This window comes from Etheostoma spectabile, chromosome 7, assembly GCF_008692095.1.
Source record: "Etheostoma spectabile isolate EspeVRDwgs_2016 chromosome 7, UIUC_Espe_1.0, whole genome shotgun sequence".
In the NCBI taxonomy this organism is placed as follows: Eukaryota; Metazoa; Chordata; class Actinopteri; order Perciformes; family Percidae; genus Etheostoma; species Etheostoma spectabile.
Genome location: NC_045739.1, coordinates 3700668 through 3716316, shown reverse-complemented (window position 1 = coordinate 3716316; position 15649 = coordinate 3700668). Strand labels below are relative to the sequence as shown.

At 40.0% G+C, this 15649-nt stretch overlaps 1 protein-coding gene and 1 long non-coding RNA gene across 11 annotated transcripts in view; one reads left to right on the top strand and one right to left on the bottom strand.

Annotated features, from left to right (window-relative positions):
* dlgap4a (discs, large (Drosophila) homolog-associated protein 4a) overlaps window positions 1-15649 on the top strand; it is a 77054-nt gene that overhangs the window by 7121 nt on the left and 54284 nt on the right. The window lies entirely within an intron of this gene.
* On the bottom strand, window positions 13357-13681 carry LOC116693144 (uncharacterized). The gene is made up of 2 exons (XR_004332859.1): window positions 13571-13681; window positions 13357-13519 (listed from the first exon to the last, which is right to left on the bottom strand). It is a non-coding gene; the product is annotated as an uncharacterized LOC116693144 (long non-coding RNA).

Sequence of the window (15649 nt, the reverse complement as noted above, 5' to 3'; positions counted from 1 at the left end):
TTGACATAATTAATTTTTCAGTTTTCCCCCTGAACTGGACATATGGTATCCAAAACACAACATCTGGACTGTGAAAGTTCCTTACGCCTTTGTGATGTAGACGATTCAACCCACATCAACCAGGAGAGTTTGTTACAGTGTATCAACAAATCTAGGTTTTCATTTGCTAAGAAAATGTTCCCCTCTAATAATTAGGCCTTTACTTTGAAAGAATCTCCTCTTTCTCAAGGAGGACACAACCTTTAATATGTTAATTTGTCTCTGCTGCAACAGCAGTAGCCCTGCAGTCAGAATCCTACTCCCATTAAATTATTTACCAAAAAAAACAACAACAACCCCACAAACATAAAAATGCACTATGTAGAGGGTACACAATGTGCAGCTGTCATGCCATGAGAGTGCAGGAAGCATCAAACTCAACAAGTCTTACGTCACTTTAACTAGCATTTACTGTCTACAATAACTGGTAAGGATTTGACCTCCAGCACGCTGACGTGCACTTTCACTGGCAAATGCACACACAGAGACGTTCACACACATTACTCGTTTGAGGATAGCCCTTTGTGAACTGCAGATTAAAATAAGCTTGATTTGGAGACTGGGAAATCACACCACCTCTTCGCTTTGACTTAATCCTGCCTGTGCACAGTGTCAAGACCTTACATAATAACGCAAAGTCGCTGCCATAGCTTGAGATAACAGAAAAGTTAGAAAACTGCAGTCACATCATAACTTTCAGATGTCATTTACAATAATTACAAAACAATAGATGCAACTGGTAACAACCTCGTCCCCTAGAAATTATGTCAGAGCCTACTGCTAATTTGCCACGCCCAAAACGTTTTTAGTGTAACGTTATTTGCCGCCTGGATGACGTTCAGTGACATTTTTTTTTAATTTTTAAACTTATATATATGTTTTGGAGCCAGACCGTCACAGCCTCAGGTCATAGTTGGACAGTTGGGGTACAACATGCACGACAACACGTGACAACACAGACAGTTTAGGCATCAAACACACTTTTTCTAAGGTTTTGGTAAGCATGTGGTTTCAGTTTAACTTGAATTAAGTAAAACATTGTGTCTTATAATAATATTTGTTACAAGTGGATGTTGCGACAACTGACACTGTTTGGAAAAAAGCTAATTGAAGATTTGGTAAGTCAGTGTGTTGCTGACTTGACATATGTGTTAATTAGATGGATTTTTTGGCCAGTTATTCCAGAATTACTTATCAGTTATTCATTAACTCCCATTCTTGTTCCTTAAAGATTTTTTGTACCTTTTGTTGTATAGTCTTGCTAGACAAGTCTTTGGACACTAGGATGATTCCTTAAATAATTGATTCCCAACTTCCTAATCGTGTTTGTCTGCTGTTCAATGCCGGACAGGTAGTGTAGGATTTTTCCCCCTGAAAACAACAGAACATTGTAAAAGCAGTGGGAGTGAACCAAAACAAGAAAGCTGCAGGCCAGAAAAACCAAAAGTACTCTGCTGAAAAATGCCATAGAGCTGAGGTGAACTGAGGAGTCAAGTGATAATTTAAAGTTGGGTTTGTCACATTGAGCGTCCCCTTTACACACAGCCCCGGTCCTGTGAGCCTTTGTAAATGATAAAATACTGATTGCTGCTTTATAAACCATCAACTTAATGACAAATTGTTTGTTTACACATGATGTTGATAAAAAATATAACTCACTTGGCCTTTTGCTTTTCTCAGAAAACATGCTGTAGAATGTTGCAAATTAGTAGTATATCAGTCTTGCTTTGCCTGACTATCCTCCACAGCGCTGGGAAGGAGGGTCTGGCTAGCTTACATAGCATTCTGGAATAGGAGAAAAAAGTGCTCTGGTTTATTGGCATTTCTTTAAATCAATCACAATCGTCATGGGCGGTGCTAAACACCGCACAGAGCTGCTGCAATATACCCTCGAGAAGGAACTTGTTTTGGTGGAACATGTGTGTGTTCATAAGGTGTGAAAACTCAGATTGGACATATTGAGGAGCAGTTAACCAAAGTCCTCAGAAATCCATCGGAATTTAAAATTCCAACACAAATAAAGATGAAGGAAATTGGCAAAAAAAGACACGCATCTGGCAGAATTTCCTGTGGCAGCAGAGCAATCTTGGACGTGAACGTCGAGGATATAGACCAGTAGTAAATGAGTATATTTTCTCTGAGACCGTATCTAACTTTCACTGTGTGTGAGCTTTGAAGGAATGTTAATCCATGTTTTGGGTTTGATGGTTTGATGGTATTTAGTTTTTAAAATATGCAGCTGTTTTCTACATATTTTACTAGCCCCGTGCCTTGTTTAATACTTTCGTAACTCGCAAACAGATTTGATCAGGAGAGACTCTCCAGCGCACGCACGCAGCCCCTTCACCGTCAGGGCCACAAAGAGTCAAGAACAACATTCAACCTTGTGACATTAACACACCCTTATTCCACACACAAACACACACAAACTTTGGCTGGAAGGAGTGATAGTACACTGTGTCATCTTCAGCGGTGAGGTAATTTGAAGCCTGTCTCCCTTTTCACAGATAGATGCTACACGTCCCCGAGGACTGCTAAACACAAACACTCTCATGATCACTCACCCTCGCTATAACCTTCAAGCCAAATAGAATAGTTTGCCACATGACACAAGGTGCGCTACTATATATATATATATATTTTTTAATAGTTTTTTCTTTATTATAGTTTTGGTCCTCAGTGCACCCGTCTATCCGTGTGAATGCTGTTAGTGTATTAACTTCACCATATATAACAGGTTATACCTTTGCCAACAGTAGACAGACAGCCAAATGTTTCAATTTGCTTAACAGAGTGTTTCGTTCTTTGTTAATCCCTGAGGTATAAATCCTCCCAAACTAAGTTGATACACTATCTAGTGCTCTCCGTTTTATCTCAGTGATTAGCATTGCAAGAGATTTGCATGACAATGTAGTCACATCTTCACACTTAAATTTAACAACGGCAAGCACATATGACGTCTGTCTTTGTTTGTGTGGTTCTTCAGTATTCTACCAATAAATATTATTCATGGTGCATTCATTCGCTGCACTAAGTGGAGCTTGTTGTGTTTAAGTAGCACTCATTGTTTGTATAATTGTTAATACACAGTTACATGATATCTTGTCATTTTAAACACCATACATTCATTATGTCATGACCCTCTCCTGGTATGCTGTACACAAAGAAAACAGTATCTAGTAGTCAACCACAGTATGTAATAGATTGATTTGCTCCCTGTTCATTAACATGGGCTTATGGACATCAGCTCTGTGTGTTTTCACTGGATTTAGAGAGAGAATGTGTGATGTAATAGAGAAACTTGTCTTGCTCTGCCACTGCGGCAGGATTAGGAACACAGGCAGGAACTGACTTCTGCAATTCCTCTGCTGTCTTGTGTTTTTGTATGCACCTAAACCTCTCAGTCGCCACAGCAGGCTGTCTGTATTGCTTAGGTTTCTTCAACATGACTTGACCTCCGGTCTCACTGTCATCCTTCTGCGTGGAGCGTCAGTCTATGAGCAGGTCACCCTGAGCTGTGAATTCCTGTCGTGCTAACTGTAAGACAGCAGGAACAGCCTCCGTCCCCACCCTACAGAGGGTGTAAGTCCTTGTTTGTGTTTCTACAGGCAGTGCGCCGTTATTGTAAACACCACTGTTGCATAATTCACAGCAGGAAGGAGGCAGCTGTTTGTGGCGACTGGCAGGTAATGGGACAGCGAGATGCTCCTGAGCCTCACGGGAGGCTGGAGGGCAGATCCAGGATGACTCGGAGATATAATTCAGTTCATGCCTTTCCCAAAGGGACCCTGTCTGGAAACATGACTGGAGGTGCTTGATAAAGTAGCTGCCTTAGACTTCCTTTTGCATGCTATACTTTTCAATAGGTACATACAGGTACAGGAACATGCACAATCGCTCATTAGGAGCTGACGTTTGATAAAACTGTTAGACTCAGATTCACCACCTGCATGGAGAGCATCTGTCTGTCATCACAAGGCAATCTCACTATTTATTCATCTGCTGGTGGTGGTAATGAATTTCATATGGAGAATTGCAAGGGCTCCCAAAGGTCACTATTTGCACTCTTGCTTCCTCCACCTCTTCATCACTCCATCTAATCTTCCTCACTTCTACTTTAATTAATTATCAGACCGAAGCACAGATGTACAGCAAATACCATCATGTTCTGTTGTTGCTACATTTAATCTTTGTCGTGCAAGCTGAGATGTTCAGCCCCATTTTGAGACAAGTTTTGGTGGTCGGCTTACACCAAATAATAGCATCAAGAGAAAGAAAAACAAAATGCATTACCAAAATATAATTTGTATTACCTCTCTAAAGATAAGTTAAGATAGGTACTACAAATTGATGTCCTTGAAAAGATTTATTTAGCACAGCTTTAACATTTCAACATCACGTCTTTGACTCAGCCTTGACAAAGTAGAGACTTTGCCTAATTTTCCATACAGTCAGTTAGAGACTGTTCTCCTAAGACAAACAACAGGCGTTCAAAAATGCAAGGACAAACAACATACATTGTTGTTTAATTTGGAGGACTTGCTGATCAGATACTACAACAAGTACTGCTTCCAAATTCATCCAGAATGTTTGCAATACTTGTTGTAGCTATACTAAATAGGATCACTTCAGAGTGCAGGTGCATTTCTCTTAAACTTAAACTTTTTTTTTGCTTTCTTGCCATCACTCCAGATAAAATATTAATACGCATACACTATAGCAGCTTTAGGAAACCGTTGTATTTGACTTGTAGCACCTCTCATTGTGACAATACTGAAATACTGAATGAAAGGTGTTGTTTATGTCTTTCTGTCATACTGCTAGGGATTCTCTAACGTACACACATGCTGTGTAAACAATTTGATATAGTGCTGATGTATTTCTTTGTCTCTGTCAAAGGTAGATTGTAAGCCCTCAAGGAGAGACCAAAACTCAGTGGTGGATTCATTTCATTTCAGTAATTTGTAATTGAATGCTAGAAGGTCTGTGCTCAGCCTGCAGCATATACTAGAACCAAATGCGGTAACAAGATCGATGTGTTGTCATTGTCGGTGCTGGGTGGTTGTGAATGCTTAGTGTGCAATAGATTTGTCAAAATAGTTCAAAGGTTGAGACTATTGAGCTGGAATGAGAAGAGAGCAAATCCCTTTTGTTTTCTGAATGGTTGACAGAGGAGGGTTTTCCGTGAGGCAATATGCTCTCTGGGAGCTGTTTGATTGTTTCTGCCTGATCTTCCTGCATATGCTTGGTCACTGCGCTGTGTAGAGTCTCATTAGTATGGGTGTCAGTGCCTCTCCTTCAGCTGAACCTGCCATGCCACTACTGTAGTAGAGCTGCTCGCCTGCCTACCGCATTGTCCCTGGATGGCCGATGTGAGGCTGCCAGCTCTGTCTCCTCGCAAGGATGACTGAAATGTGGGCGGGTCTCAGAAGCTGAATGTCATGGATTCAAGCAAATGAGATGTGTGTGACGAATGAAGAACTGAAGCCTGTTCCCATAGTCAAACTGATTCAACGTACATATCTACGGTTTATTATAAATATACTGTATGTAATAATTGAATGCTGTAGTGGAAGTATATAGTATAATCGCAATGTCCACGGTTTGATTCCAGGCCAAGGGACCTTTGTTGCCTCTCATACCCCTCTCTCTCTGCTCTTGTTTTTGTCTCTCTCAGACATTTGAATAATCATGTGTATCCTATTTTTGTGGCAATTTTTGATATGATCTTAGGTGGAAAAGGTTCAACTGTCAGTCGTATGACTAGTGTATTTATTTGTTCACCCTGACAGTTTTGGCTGTTGCTCTACTGCTCTTCTTAGAAGCATCCCAGGTGGTGATGTACAGTACAATACAAGGACAACACTGACAATGAGAAGCAAAATGATGTCATTTAGAGGTACCTGTCTTGGAAAAAAAACATGTTTTGTGAGACAGGTGAAGCTATTGGAAGCAGGAAAAGACACAATAAAAAGAGTGTGAAAAAGGAGACATCTGGACACACTGAGAAAAAAAAGAGAAGAATTAAAAAAGACAGCCTGGAAAACCTGAAGTTGGCAATTTCAGATCATTGCAAGGGAGCAAAACACATCACGGATCGAAAAGGGCCCAGAACTGACACTGGTGGATTATGGAAGCCATACATCTTGAAACTAGCTCACAGGACATTCAACCAAGATGAAGGGGCCTTCAACCTCCCTAATCCTTGGAATACTGTCCTTACAAAACTGCCAGGCAACACTGCAAGTCCCTGTCTTGCCCCTGTGAAGACACATCAGGACAGATGTTAAGCTTCCAACAAAAGTGGTAAAGCCACAGCTGTGGACCTTAGACTTGAGACTTGGACTTAATTCAGACTTAAACTTTAAGGAATAGTTTGATACTTTGTGAAATACACTTGTTGCTTGGCATGAGTTAGCAGAAAAGATTGATACCACTCTCATGTCTGTTTGGAAAATATTAAGCCACAATCAGCAGCCGCTTAGCTAAGCTTGTCATAAAGACTGGAAACAGCTAGCCTGACACTGTCTGAAGCTGCCTACTATCACCTCTAAAGTTATCTTTTTAAAACGTTATATATCTTTGTTTAATCTAAAAAAGTGTAAAAACAGCAAGTTCAAAGTAATTGATAAAAGTAAATTAAACCGTGTCAGGCAGGCGTGGGTTAGCCACACACCTTTGAGTATTTAATTATTAGGCCTATGAATTAAAGAAACTTGGTTTCAGCTCTTCAAAAGGAATATGGTATATTTAAGCAATCAGCAATCAGAAACATGAAAGATCTACAGTGACTTGACTTGGACTTGCAAAAAATAGTTCAGAAGCTCACCATCTTTGTCTTATTCCACCAAATTATTGACTGAGCAGCTCTGTCATTTTTTACTGTCAAACAGATGGACAAACAGGCTGCTGGGCTTTCATCAAGAACCTCATTGGGACTTCAAGCTCAGGCTGTCAGGCTTTCGAGCTCCTTATCACCGTGTTCAAAGCATTAAAGTAAAGCAAGATTTATACTGGCAGTGAGTGGAAGGAAGGGATGATTGTATAAGCATGGAAAAGAGCTGAGCGTAGAGATGTTTAAATGTTCTTTCTCTGTGCACTCAGAGCCATTGTCCTTTGTCCCTCTTTGTGGCCAGAGGATAAAGTCTCCTCCGTGCTTCTATGTCATCACTCCTGGCCTTCATTCAATCAGTGGGACAATAAGATGAAACTGCAGTGGCTTTGCAAAGTCACCTGATCATGCAATATTCCGTTTTTAGCCTTCAAGGCATCGACCCATTTATTCATGTATCGCTATGTTTAAAAACACAAGAAATCACAGATAAAACTTGTTATTTTTAGAGCTTTTACTTTGAGTTTCATTGATGTAATATTACATAAATTGGTAGACAATGCTTGGCTTTGTTGTGCTACGATTGCACCGAGGCCCTGCTGTGTGGTTTGCCGTTTTCCCACTAAATCCAACTTTTAAGACATCACATTTTAGTCGTCATGGTTTCTTAGACCCCTCTCCCACCTGCTCCATGTTAACGCACGCCACAGGAGTGAGAGTTTTTTCAGGCATGATTATGAGACACTCACACCCGCCCGTTTCCTTCCTCATGCGCTCAAAATAAGACACATTGACATGTGTTTTTGATTACGCATTTGGTCCTGGTAGATAAGAGGCCCATACATCAATCTCGACAAATCTGTCGCCCAGCAGTTTCAGCTCATCACTTATACTCTCTCATTCACCCTGTACAATTTTTTTTGTCTATGGTACTCTCCCACGCATTCCTGTTTACTTACTTTTATTTTTCACTCTCTGCTGGCAGTTGTCTCTCCTAAATGTTTCCTCTTCAGGATTTCTCCTTGTCCCTGTCCTTGTTTCTGTCTGTTCCTTCTTTTTACTGTTCTTGCCGTCCTGGCACTGAATCTGTCACGCTAAGACAGTTTGACTCCTCTCCTCCTTTCCCATTTCATTGCGGCTTTGATTAATGTAGTTTCTGATTAACAATAATATGCAATGCTGCCATTCTGCTTTTTAGTCTTGCTGGTAGCAGCAGCCTGGATGAGATGGAAAACATAAGCACCTGACGGAAAATGTATTTAAAAATTAGGGAGGCCTGGGTTTGAAATTAGCAGTCTTAGTGGCTCCTGAGAGTAAACAGGGTAGGACAGGCTCATTTGTCAAATGCTCTAGCCTTAAAGGCATAGTGGACTCCGACCAACAGGTATACAACAGAGGAAATGTCAGCTGAGGTAATGGTGGTTGTGGTATGCTGACCAGGTAGTAATACATTTCTGTTGATATTTGTAATCATCATATGTTGATTTTAAATGATGCTGCCATTCCTGGTGCTGATGAAGATGAACATGGGGGTGTAATGCACCTTTCAATGTTTCTTGAGCGTTAGCTAAACCCATCTCCCGAACAGCAGTTGTAGCATATTAACCTGTCAAGCTTTGGATTTCTACACGTTGGCGCGGCTTATGCAATAGACTGTAATAGAGCGATACTCTGTACTGTGAAAGTGGTATCTTTTTAGCCGTTTCAAAACCTAAAACAGAAGAACAAAAATATGAGAAATCTGTTTGCGGCGGCAACTAACTGGCTTACCTACAGTTATAACCCAGTCTTATTTTCAAGGCCAAGCATTAGCATATCATTAACGTACTACGTACGAAGTTTACCAGCAGCCACAGAAACATCACACCAGTATTGTAGGTGATAGCTGAAAAATAAAAATGTGTGTATGCATGTGTATGGGTATGCATGTGCCTGCAAGTAGGTATATTTGCATGGTATGTATGTATGTGTATGTATACATATAGAAATAAGTGAAGAATTAAATTGTTTGTATTTAACTAAAGTATAAAAATAAGGGGTAGGAAAAGAATTTTTAACATGGAAATCCTTAATAATTTACAATCATTTTGAAAGATATGTTTGCTGAGTATTTAGGTTTTCTTAATTGTACTGAAATGTACATGTTCTTATTTGCCTTTTGTTTGTTTGAATTTTTAACACGTTGGAAAAAAAACTTAATCAAAAAAAGATTTGAGACACATTGGTTTGTCCTCATCCTAAAGCCGTTTTGGCTTGAAACATAAAAAAGTGAAAACATCCTCTAAACAACTACGTGAGCTAAGCAGCAGGGGTGTCGCACACAGGATCGACGCTAATTTGTTTTTTTCTCCAAGTGAGGAAATAGAATAATTGCAGTTTGCATATTCCGGTTGAAATTCAGAGTTTTTTTCAGGCACTTGAAGATCCAACAGTCACAAAAGTGTACAGTATGTCACGCAAGAGAGACAATAAAAAACAAGTGGTGTAAGTCTTTTTATTATACTTAAGTGTGTAGAGGCCAAGCCGTAAAGAAAAAAGCACAAAGGAATCGATTTTCCAAAACTCATCAGCGTCGGTTCTGGTTCGGGTTTGATTTATGGGACACCTCCTGTATTGATTGATCCCGCTTTGTTCTGAGATCAAGGCCTCCCCCCCCACCCCACCCTGGCTCAACATGTGGCTAGGACTTACATTCAGCATTTCATTATCAAAGACTATTCAGCACGCTGGCACCCAAAATGCTGATCCCTGGTTCTGAGTGATGTATCCTTGAACACAGAAACTGTAAGTTTTGCATTATTTATGTGCTTGGTGTTTGATATGCTAAAAGAACATTATTTTTTTTCCCCCCAATGACATATGGCTGCTATCATCCCGGTGCTACACCATCCCAGCTGACTGAGACCATCAGTGACACAGTCCACTTTGATTTAGTTCCCAACTAATATTTAGTTTTAATGATTACTTCTTACATTAAGTAGATATAAGTCACCTTGTCAAGATAACATCTCAGAAGTATCTAGTTCTGTTTGATTTAATTTGACAGTCTAAAATATTTTTCATGTTTCTCCCCACTTCATTAATTTGCTGTCAAAACAGCTTAACTAAGTAACCCCTTTATTTTATCAGCACACACTACCAGATTACAGATAAAACACAAATCCCTCTTATTTTTAACCAGCAGCTTATCACTTAATGTATCATCCTCTGGTTCCAGGAAACCTGCTCATCAGCAGAAAGCACTGCAGGATATACAAGCCTTTTAAGTTTGCCTTTTAAATTTGAAGTAAATCTGAATCACCTATTAACTAACTAGCCAGCAAGCTAGCTGACTCATACTTTGGCTAGCTATTATTTAATGCGATCAACTGGTAGTGCTGATGTCATGAATTAGGCCTTGCAGCCAGACTCTGCAGTCACTGAATCACAAAATACATTTTCCTACATCTAGCGTAAATGCTTATTTGTTTCAAACAGATTAAGAAAAATGTGTTTTCTTAAACTAAACACACATTTAAACCCAGTCAACACATTTTAAGTACTGTATATTGATGGAATCAGTAACATAAGCACAATGAACAAAAATCCACTGGTAGGCTTGAAAACAAAATGCATAATAATTAAAGGGCCACATATTATCAAACAGTGCTTAATAGTTCATCTGAGTGCATCCCCATATACAGTATGTGTTCTTATTTGTGTGGAAGTGTGGAATAATTGCAGTAATAATAACTGTCAGATTATCAGTTTAAGCCAATGCCACTTTGAGATTTCGGCACACAGATAATTCCTATTCTTTGATTATTGGTGTTAGAGCAATACAACTGGTTTACCATTATTCTTTGGTTTGGAATCCCTCAATATCAAATCTCACTTTAAGCTCATGAAAGGCCAAATGTGGCCCTGTGTGGTCTTAATGTCAGCTGACAATGCGAAATCCTACAAAAGGCATAAACTAATTGAATCCCCGTCTTATAGCTCTTCTTTTAGGCCTGACCTTAAAAAGAAGGGACCTTATCAGTTACCTAATCAACTTTTCAGTCATTCAAAACATTTAAGTGATGGAAATCATAGGTGAAATCCCTTTGAAACATACATCTAGCAAAACGTCTAATTTCCTCTGATATGTACACCATGTACCACAACACTAATATATGTTACTATTGTTTGACCTCTTACAAGTCTCACTGGAATTAAACAGTCAAACCACTTTCTTTAGCCAGCATGCTGTCTCAGCACAGGCTAAAGTCACTTTCAAACAAGTCAAAAGAATACAATGTTTATAGATTGTCTATACTGAATGCATGATATCATTTACATTTCTAAATACAGTAACCAACGTGAGTTGCTTGTTGCCCTACAACATACAGTATATTACATAAATATATATCACAATAAATATTTAACCTGCATAACAGATTTTTCAGGCAAAGGAAACAAACTGTAAACACAATATTGACATATAGCGGTATCATCTCACAAATTTGATATGGCTTGAATGTGTTATCAAACATTTATTTGCTCTTTTTGGGTCTCCTGAGGGAAATATTGGGCTATTTAGCTGCCAGATGCAACGCTATGATTCACCTGCTCGATGCTAACAAGGTTTATCTGAGCTTTTTTGCTGAAAACAGATGAGATAGCAGAGAGAGTGAACCTAAGCAGTAAATTTAGGGATCTTAACCAAAACCAAAACAGTGAGCTTAAAGACCCTAAATGATCATAGAACAGAGTGGATTTACACAGTCAGGTGATAAGTCTCTGTGTGTTTGTCCCTAGGAGCCACTCAGCTATAACTAAACTCTTTTCTTCTAATTCCATCCACGTAAAGAACATTTAGTAAAATATATGAAAACTCAGGATAGTTTCACTTTACTCCAGTTTCACTTAATGAAATGACTTCATCAAATTAAAAACACGAATCAGCTTTGAAAACCAGTGACATGATTTTACAGCAATTGGAGATTTTGTTCTTACTTTATAATATTGATCAGCATACCCATCACATCCCGGGATGAATACTGCCCTGTAATTTTTGTAATACTGGCCGTTATGTACAGATGATTTGTATTGATTGAACATCGGTCGCTGTCCAGTCACTGTTTAGTATTCATTCATAAAGCTATAACTCCGCAGTGCAGACAGCAAACCAGTGAGGGCAGCGACTACGCATCAATTTAGCGATTAAGATTTCTCTCCTGACATATGTGATACCACAGACGCAGCTGATCGTAGTTTTTTACAGTAGCTCTCGAAATAAAAGGCTTGGTGATAAGCTGTGTTACCGAATGTTCCTCTTGTGTGTGTGTGTGTGTGTGTGTGTGTGTGTGTGTGTGTGTGTGTGTTTTGTGTTTTGGTGCAGCTGGGCTGACCACAACATAAAGGCTGTGTGTGATGGAGTGCTCACAGCAGGCTGAACAGAGTAATGAGAAGTGCATGAATGCAGCTGATACTCCAGGGCCTGGCTCACCTGAAATGGATACCCACTCACGCACCCACACAACCACAACCTCGCCCTAATACTATAAACTTAAAACGTAAGCGGACGCTCACATCACTTCATTTATCAAGCTTTTTTTTGACCATCTTGCACCTGTGAGGAAGATTAATGTGCGATGCTATCCAAGCTTTAATGGCATAAGCCCTTCTTCACTTTGTCACTGATATTGACCGATGTTTCATAAATGTTGAAGTGGAAAATTGGTCAGTTTAAGAGGATTGCACCCCAAGGAGATTAAGTCTCCTTTATTTATCATATCTGTTGCCGTGTCGAAGCTTGCATGCAGTTCCTATGGTCACGGTTACGGTGGTTCAGACTTCAGGCTGGTCACTCATGGCTTGATCTCACTGTCAAATCGATAAGATGGTTAGAGCTGTCTCCTGGGTATTGTCCTCTAGAAGCCCCTTGGCAGACATGTGATCAGATGAAAGGGGGGGGGGGGGAGTTGTATGTACTTTAGTACAAGGACAGATAGAGAGAGTTAGAGTGGCAGAGTGACCAAGTGGTGGGAGAGTTTGTCCAGTAAGTGGAGCCTGATAGAAGCTTGAAGGAGCCAGTATGTGGCCATCAACTGTTATCTGCCCTGTTGAAACAGGCCGAAAACAGCCCTGCATTTAAAAAAAGAGCAGTGCATTTAAATCCTTCACACGTGGTGATAGACTGGTGACCTTGCTGATAAACGGTTTAGAGAGTGGATGGATGGATAGATGATAGATAAATATCATTTGTTTTAATTTGATCTCATTGGATACCTCTGCCAGATGGGCATTCATGCAAGAAGATTTTTAGTAGTCTGTAGACTACAAGTGACAGCACAGGCAACATTACAAATAGCCTGTATCAGGTATTGGTTTGATGCCGTGTGCATGTACTAGTACTTATGTACTACCACACCCAATACCATGTCAATACAACGCAACATTAACTTCTCCGTCGAGTCAGTATGCAGCAGAAGAGGAGCAATGCCAACTGTTTGGAGATTTTGGGCTCTAAAAATAACGGAGGCTCTTACCCAATACATGATTGCACTTGACGACCAGCCATTGTCAGGCGTTAATAATGCTGGGTTTTGGCATCTTGTGTGTGTACTAGAGCCGAGGTATGAGGTTGCCACCCGTCACCACATCACAGAAACCGTGTTTCCAAAGCTGCTTTGTGAAAAAGCACGTCAGCAGCCTGTTGGCTGGAAGCTTCACCACTAATATTTGGAGTAGCAGTGTCAACCCAGCCCAGTGTCTCTCATCAGCTTAACAGGCATAAACATGAAGAAAGCAATATTTCAATTTGCTCCATCTGCATTACACAGTGCTGTTGTAACAACCACAACGCCTCTCTGCAAATAGCGTTTATTTAATTTTTTTTTTTTTTTACAAACAAGCTAAAATGAAAGCTGTCGGTTTTTAGTATAACTGTTCATATAGTTGTCTTTAAATTTGGACAAAATCTTAGTGTTTATCTGTGTTTTAAGCCCCCAACGTCTCCTTCCAGGCAGTGCTGCCTGGAAGGCATTAGGATTAGTCAATGGTTATGGTTATGGTTAGGTTTAGGGTTAGGGTTAGGGTTAACGTCAACGTACGCAGTGCTGCCTGGGAGGAGACGTTCGGGGCTTAAAACACCATTTAGCAAACTTAGCTAACAAACCATCTTCTTGTGCATTCTTCATTCTTTCTAAACTTCACTCAGTATTTTGATACCAGGAATTGTATGATTTATTTTATTGACACTAGCTTAGGGAAATATCTAGTCCATGGGCAATGAGTTTTTAATAGAAAAAGGCATGGTACTTCACTACACTGCTTTGTTCTAATTGACAACAATATCGAAGCAGGCCAAAATCATCTGTGTGTCTGAAAACAACCTCGAACTCCAGAGGGATTATTACAGTAAGCAACTCAGTATCAGCAAGTAACCAAATGCAAGCGCTTGTACTTGATCTTAAAAATGGTGTCGGTAAAACCCTATTGCTAAGTTAAGGACCGGTTAAGATGCAATCATCATCAGGACTTAAAATAACAATGTTGTGTCAATTTGAAAAAAGAAACACAATATTTTCTTGTGTTAAAGTGAGATGTTTTGTTGACCCATCTGTCCACTACGGCTGCTTAAGGGCTGTGTCATTTGTACTTAAATAGATGCCGATTTAGGGCACTTGCTGAAACAATTGATTTTGTTCTCTCACTAAAAAACACTGACATACTGCATCCCCTTCTATCTGCTCTTAACACACAAAGTGTCACTCTATCTTTCTTCTTCTCTCGCTCTCTCTCTCTCTCTCTCTCTCTCTCTTTCTCTCTGTTTATTTTCATCACGCACTCAAAAAAAAACGCAACCAAAATGACAAATATATACACAACGTCAGAACACCTTCAGCGAACTGCCGCTGGTTTCCCTGACAACATTAGAGGCAAATCGATTGTGCTCAGCTCCTCCGAGTGTGGGGATCATACTCGGTTCAATCACCAACGCACCTGCTGTACAGTATTTTATTAGTGATTTCGCTGCATGTTGAAGTTTCTACCAAGCCAAGCACAAACGCCATGCCTGCAGGAAATCCTTAAGGCTTGTCTTGCTGGCCGTAAATGTCTACAAGCATCACGCGCTCTAGGTGAAACAGGGAAACGTGCTAAATCGTTTGAGAGCGCTGCCATTTCACCACTACGTCCTCTTCTTTTCTGAGTGAGCTATTAGTGGTTCATGCTGTCACGCTGAGAGCAATTTCTGTTGTATTCCTTTCTCTTTTACAAGCTGAAAATGGGCTGAAACCTGTTTTGTTAAAAAATCACAATGTTCTTTTCATTTCTACTCATAACCGCCCGCAGTGCCTGGCTCATTGGTCTGCGTTGCTGCTTCCTGTTCCTTGTGCACCGCTACAGAAGTTGGTGCCATGCATTTGTGTTCATGATGTAACTGATCAGCATGAGGCCTGTGCAGGCTCTTGATGTTGCTAAGCTGTTTGCAGTCTGCTGTCATGTCCTTCAGTGTCATGTGCATTGTCATAGCAGTCTCCCTCTCTCGCAGATCCTGTCACTGTCTGCTGACATCTAGCCCTGCTTAGATGACTGAGATAATGACACACAGACCAAATGGTTAAGCAATTGCATTATGTGCTTTGTTTGTGATGTTTAGGATTTAGTCGACCCATACAAACTTTACAGACGATAAACAGTAGACCCAAGAAGTCACTTTTTGAAGTGAAATGTATTTCACTTTCTTCAATCTATCCTATTTCCCTCAATCTATCTTATTTACATTTCTTGAAATTACTGTTTAATTTCCCA